We start from the raw sequence: 7,693 nt of genomic DNA on the forward strand, positions 1-7,693 counted from the left end.
ACTGCTGTTTGAATGACCCGACTAACTCAACCTGAGACAGTTTTTATTTTTGTCAGCACTTGACACACTAATTCTAACACTTACTATTCTATATACCTAAAAAAATAACTTGTTATGTGTATTTTCCTAGACTAATTGGGACTAGTCACAGCACTTGCATATTGTTGCACTTGCATATTGTTGGTTTGATTGCTTCTGTTGTTCTCCTTATTTGTATGTCGATTTGGATAAAAGCGTCTTAATGAGTAAATGTAAATCTAAACCCATCCGAAACTGCCAAGTCTGTTTTTCTCAGGCTAAGACAGGACCATAAACCCATATGTATGGTTAAACTGTGTAATGTCACTTTTATATTGTTAGAAACTATTAATTAACTTAGTTGATTTCTTATGTTACATCTAACTGTGAAAATATACTTCACATTTATACAGTCTAAATTAGATGTACTTTAGATTTGTATTTAACTCCACTTTAAAGAGGCAAATATTTTACTTTTTGTGAAAACTGGCATTTTGCACATCATGGTTAGTACAGTTTTAGGCTATTTAGATATTACATATTGGTTAAAAATTATGAACACTATATAATAGAAACACAAAAAATATGGTCTTATTATGATGCATTGCTGTATATTAAACTTGCTTGACATTAATTATGGTGAGTAATTAAATGAGTTTTCATTTTGGATTAAATATCTATACAGTGTTTTGCTCAAACAACTGTTCAGGAACAAGGGGGAGTAATTAATGACATTATTTATGGTGAGTAATTACTAGGGATGCTCCGATCGATCGGCCCGAGATCGGAATCGGCCGATAATCATATTTTATGACTCGATCGGTACTCACTAACTTGGCCGATCTCACGAACCGATCGCAATTTGATGACGTCAGCGCGTGAGTGTGAGGACGCGCGGGAACATAGCGCTGCAGACATGTCGTCACCTGTGTGGAATTTCTATGACGTTGCGAGAAACAATGAAAAATTCGCGATTTGCCGTGTATGTTCTGAAGAAATCTCTTGTGGAGGAGTATTGTCCAAAACGTTCAATACGACGAACCTGATTCGGCACCTGAGAACAAGCCACCGCGAGACTTATGCTGAATATGAAAAACTGGCAACTGCAAAAAAGGCAACGGTAACAACTAGTAATACGACTCTCACTCAGCCATCCATTACAGACATTCTGAAAAGTTTTTAAGTTAATTCAGACTACTCCATTTTAGGAGATTAAATGTTTATTTTGTCCTCAACATTTTACTATGGGACAGTTTTTAAGTAAACCTAATGAGCTGCATCACACTTATCCGATTTGTTGTTTTAGGACTTTAAATGTATTTTTCTTGGTTATGTTGTCCTGCTAGGACTGGTATTGGACAATGTTTAAGTTAATTCAGACTTCTCCATTTTAGGAGATTAAATGTTTATTTTGTCATCAACATTTTACTATTGTACAATTTTTAAATAAACCTTGTGGGCTGCATAAGACTGCTTCATTTTGTTTGTTTGTTTTTTTCTGTGCAGGAACACCATTTTAAAGGCATATTAAAATATTCACTGTATAATGAATAATTGTTGTGATTTAGTGCATTGTTAAAACTATAGTTGCATTACATACATTACCATAAAAATGGAACAAAAATAAAATAAAGGCAACATCTATAGTATTTTTTTATCTGGAGAAAAGGTGATCAAAGAGCTTACAAATCAGTGAAGCATTGAAATCGGTACTCGGTATCGGCTGATCACCATGACAAGAAATCGGTACTCGGTATCGGCTGCCAAAATCCTGATCGGAGCATCCCTAGTAATTACATTAATTTTCATTTTTGGATGAACTATCCTCTTAAGTGTTTTGTGCAAACAACTTTAAAAACAATTCAACTCCTCTAGCTGACTTTTTTGTGTTGCTCACTTCGGTAAAGTTGGTTTTATATTCGCACATTCGGACTTCTGATAGATTCAGACTTTCCAATAAATGTGCAATAAATTAATGTTTGCGAATTTTAAGCAGCGAAATGATATTGACAACCAACGATTGTCAACTTACAACATTTTTCACAGTCGATCAAAATAGGCAAGTATTGTTTTAATGGCATATTTACTTGTGAATGTCCACTGAATGTCTAGTGTGATTAACAAGGCTATTGAATACTGATGTCCGAATGTGCGAATATAAAACCAACTTTACCGAAGTGTGTTGCTCCTACAATAGATACGATTTACATGCATTAAAAAACTCTGTTTACCAGGTTTCATTTGTTCATTGCATAAAATAAAAACACAACTCATAATCTTCACAAATTGTAATGTGAAAAACCAGTCAGTAACGAGCTTACGCTCCACGAGAATAATGTAGTCGTGTAGACATCAGTCGGTTAATTTCTGAGTGATTCACTAAATTAAATGATTCGTTTAGTCGTATGGATTTACATTTCTCTTAATAAATGAAAACGAATGTACTCACAGTCTGTAAAACATCAGATTTAGCGCAGAATGAACGGCTGTGTTCCACTTCGCATGTTTATGTTCCCTTCCCTCGCTCACTTCTTTTCGTCTCCTAGACTCGGATGTGTGTCATTGCTTCGGTTGCACGAGCGCCCTCTACTGGCGGAACAACGGTGATGGGAATTATTTAATTTAGATAACAGGCAATGCGTCGCGGTAAAGTGAAAGAAAGTTGCTCATTTAAAGAGATGCCAATACATTCTGTCCGATCTTGAAAACTTAGGAGGAAGCAATCTTTTCTAAACTCCGGAGTGAAACAGAATAGACCTTTATCTGTGTGATTTCTCACACATTATTCCTTTATGAAACTCTTTAGGCCTAAAGCAATCTTTTCTAAACTCCGGAGTGAAACAGAATAGACCTTTATCTGTGTGATTTCTCACACATTATTCCTTTATGAAACTCTTTAGGCCTACACATTTTCCATGAAATTCTTTTTAGTCTGCGAAATTCCTTCTTCATTTGAGAAATGATAAGATTTTTTAAATGAATCCTGCTTGTCTACATTCACTTCTGCTGGGTCACGAATCATTTCCCATAATTCAATTAAATAAAGGGCAAATTAAAAACAAAATGAAAGAGCTGACTTTTGGCCTACTGAGTGCTGTTATTTCTCTATGGCATTTTAGTCTTTTTCTTCTGAAGTGAGAAATTCAGAAGAAAAAGAAATGAGCTCTATATTTCCAGCACAGTTAAAGGATTAGTTCACTTTCAAATAAAATTTTCCTGATAATTTACTCACCCCCATGTCATCCAGGATGTTCATGTCTTTCTTTCATCAGTCGAAAAGAAATTAAGGTTTTTGATGAAAACATTCCAGGGTTATTCTCCTTATTGGACTTCAACGGCCTTCATAAGGTTGAAGGTCAAAATTACAGTTTCAGTGCAGCTTCAAAGGGCTTTAAACAATACCAGATGAGGAATAAGGGTGTTATCTAGCGAAACGACCAGTCATTTTTGAAAAAAATACAACTGTATATGCTTTATATAGATAATCGCCTTGCACGTGCTTCCGCTTTCTATATTCTTCAAAAAGCTTACGCTGAATGTCCTACACCTTCCCTATTCAACTTACGGAATGAACATGGTGCCAATTTAGTTTTTTTCCGTAAATAGGGAAGGCGTAGGACATACAGCGTAAGCTTTTTGAAGAATACGGAAAAACAGACAATACCATCTAAAATATAACACAATATTAACATCTTTATTGAACTGTTGTATAAAATCAATATCACACTTGCACTATTCTGGACAAACAGCACTTGTGTTGCACGCGTGTGTGTCAGCAACAGAAGAAAAGAACACCAAGGTAACAGTTCAGAGTGTTTATTAGCAAGTAAACAGGTATATCAGCTAAAGCAGTGTTTCCCAAACTTTTTTTCTGGGGACCCACATTTTAAATTCGATAAATTCTTGTGACCCAATAAACATTAGGCCCATATAGTTCATATATCACAAAGAGAATTTATGCATTAACAAAATATGTATGACCATTTTTAAGGTCAGTTAAGCTTCCACTAAACTATTTAAAAGAGATACAGATATTTGACAAAGCACAATTATTTTTTATTTACCTGTTGTTGACAAAAAGTAAAATGCAGAGGTGAAATGAGAAAGGAAGAGTTGACAGGGCATCTCATTGTTTTCATATTCTCATCATTACAGTGTCAAGCTGGCCTCCCTCGGGGACGGTATTTTGGCTGTTGGCAGTGTTAGCCTGGTCTTTAGCTGTTTTTTTCTTCTTAATTAGCTAAGCATCCATTTTTATGGCTGGTTGCCGAGTGCAGAGCGCAGCTAAAGAACAAAAAAATAAATAAATAAATAAACGGAAGAAAACGATGATCTCCCTCATGCGGTTAATTCTTGAACTACACATATAGCGGGCGAGAGCCGTGAGGGAACGGCGCGAGTGTTAATGAGCTTCACCTGGGAGGCGCACCGGCCTTGAGTCCCTCACGGAGGAGCTCCGGGAGCATAAAAGGAGGAGCGACTACAGTGAAGGATGAGAGAGGGCCAGGCCTGGACTTAACGTTATGTTTTATTATGTTTGTGTGGCCGGCAGACGTCCGCGAGCGTCTGCCGGCATTACTTTCGTTTTGTTCTTTGTTTATTTTGGTATTAAAGTTATGTTGAACGTTCGCCGGTTCCCGCCTCCTTCTTCCCGTATCTACGAACTGTGTTACAAGCACACTGAAAAATAGTGCTCGACTTGGCGACCCATACAAAATCTCCCGCGACCCACTTGTGGGTCGGGACCCCGCCTTTGGGAATGACTGAGCTAAAGAACACATACGTTTGATTTCCTTAGTGTACATATGTGCATTTTTAAGACGTTTTAAGGCCAACAATAGCTTTAAAACCATGTCAACAAATACATGCATGCACAGTTTTGAGACAGCTTTAATCGCATGTTTGGTAATTTCATGACTTAACTTACAACAGAACAACGGACAGTGCATGCTCGTAGTTTCTTTTGCGCTTTATCTATATAAATATGGATATAGATCAGTGGGCAAAATAAGAATCTAGACAAGGTTTGTTCAAGGAGTTGCAAGATTTGTCCCTAAACTTTTGAAGAAAGTCTCAAAAGGGGCAGGGAAGGTGAAGACAGGTGTGGTGAAGTTTTACTATATTTATTCCCTACAGCTCTACTTGGGAGGCGGCAGAAGGTCTTCAACATCTGGGGATCTCAGTGAGACTTTAAGAGGCCGAGATGCGAGAAAGAGACTTGTTGAAGCTGGGCTTGCTGCCGCGGAAACGTGAGGAGACACAATTATCTACAACTCTGGGGATATTGAATCGCTCTCAAAGCGAATAATATACTCAGCAAGTAATTTGTACGGACTTAAAAGTGTAGAAAAGTACTAGAGACTGTCCAATGTAAACAGTTTTCCTTACTACACAAACTTGCGGATTCATGATAAAATGTTTGACTTTATGTATTAAATACAGAATAAAAACAAAATGTTTAGTTGCACTCAGAGATAATGGATTAAACAGTTTGATGCTGACTAAAGGGGTTGCTTGAATGCAAAAGGGGCGGACTTGGAAGGGAAATTCGAAGCAAGATAATCCATAGCGTTTAATAGTCTAATAGATTACCTACTGCCTTTTACATCAGGCATTGAAAGCCCAAGCACCAATAGGGCTGCTTGGATAAACCTTAAACTTGTCATCTCAGTTAGAAATGGCTAGAGGAATCCCATGGTTCTGGGGGGATTGTTGTTGTGGAAGTGGTGCAAATACATTGCAAAAAGGCCTGATCAACATAGGCCCTGTCCTAAATTGCACACTTCATAGCACTTTCAGTCTTGCGGACTTACAATGGCTGCCGTGTGCGTGTGTCCGTTAAGTCCATGAGACTGTAGGATGTCCCATTTGTCAAATTTAGGTTTCAAAAGGGTGCTCAACCGTTTTCCCAACTGTCAAAGTGTCAAAATAACAAGCCCAATTAAGGATCGTAAAAAGTCATTATCAAGTATGAATGTAAAGCATTTGAAGTAAATAAAAAAAAAGTTGTAATTTCTTTATACAGTACAAACAGCCTGTGAAAATGAAAATTTTAAATACAATTATAAAATGTTAAAGCTGCAGTCCGCAACTTTTTTTGGTTAAATATTATCCAAAATCAATTTTTGAGCAAGTACATAATCAGCCAGTGTTCAAAACTATCTAATTTTCTTGTCTCGACTCACAACAGTAAGCTTGTAATAATGTTTTATAATAAGAGCGACATGGCGGATTTCCGCAAGAAATTTGAGCATGCAGCAGTTCCTCTGTGCGTCATTACGTCCGTAAACAGAAAGAAGGAGTCCTGTGGAGAGGCTAGTCAGTTATATCATGTGAGGATGCTGCCGATAGGAGCACATTTATAGCCTTTTTCTGTAATCCATGAAAGGTCCAAATGACAATCATCAGTGAAAACAGGAGATTCACCCGTAGCCAAAAAGCATAAGACTTTGACTGTGGAGTGGCTACAGAAATTGAAATCTACAGGTAACGCTAATACACACTAAGTACACGCAATGCTGATGTTGTTAACAATAACAATTTGAGAACAAAGTAAAACAGTAATAATAATTTGCACGTTTTGGCATGATCCGAGCTAAGCGATCGTTAGATTTAATCATCATTGGCAGCGTGATTTATTGTAGCCCAAATGCTTTTTATCTCAGTTGGTCAGTACAAAAGTGGCAGACATGTTACTTACTTGTTCAGATGATACTTTCCAGTGAAAATTCTTATATTGGTCATACTTTCAAGATGTAGAATCTGTGATTCTGAAGTTCAGTATCCACCAGTGCGGTGACTGACAGCAAGCATTAGATTCATCTGCGCTGACGAGCCGTGCCGACTCACAACGCACGCACAGATAACTGTTCCGCATATGACTGCAATCGCAAAAAACTAAACATTCAAACAAACCTAAGATACCTGAGAAATATATCTCGTCTGTGTATTTATTCCTCTTCTCGTGCTGATTAGAAAGACCGTTTGAATGTGTTTCTCCCAAACTTTGTTTATAAAACATAATTTGTCGGTTGAATTCTGCATTCTTGTGAGATGCAGACATCCAAGAGGTGGACAATTAACTGTATAGTTTAATTAGTGACACTATAGCTTACATTTTAAAACCTTTATGGCAACAATATGTCATCGTTTTATTTTGACTGTGGGAACATTTTTATTAAAAAAAAAACATTTATTTGAATAGGGCAACATTTGTATTTTAAAACCTTTATTTTAATATGGAAACATGACACCTCATTTTACAATATTTTTATGATTACATCACTGACTCCTCCCCCATCAGCCAATCACTGTGTGTACTCCATAGCAACGAGGTCAATCCCGCCCTTACTCTTAGCTTAAGACTTCAGTCTGTTCCTTAGTGAAAGTTGGTCTCAGCAGCTTTGTGAATAGGTTTTAAGAGAAAACTCTTAGCTAAGAACTTTTACTGCTATTTAGGAGAACTCTTAGTGGTAAGATAAAATGTTTTGTGAATACGGCCCGTTATTGTTTAATGTTGTTTGTGTTATCTGAGTTTTATGTGTCACCATTGTGCTGAAGGGTAGCTCTTGTGCTTCAGTCAGTGATGATCCAGAAACACTGATGTTCTGCTGCATGTTGCTTTATTTAAAGACAGTAACTGTGTAGTTGCTGATGCAGTGATACAGCAGTTACA

The sequence above is a fragment of the Chanodichthys erythropterus genome, chromosome 22 (assembly GCF_024489055.1).
Source record: "Chanodichthys erythropterus isolate Z2021 chromosome 22, ASM2448905v1, whole genome shotgun sequence".
Classification (NCBI taxonomy): Eukaryota; Metazoa; Chordata; class Actinopteri; order Cypriniformes; family Xenocyprididae; genus Chanodichthys; species Chanodichthys erythropterus.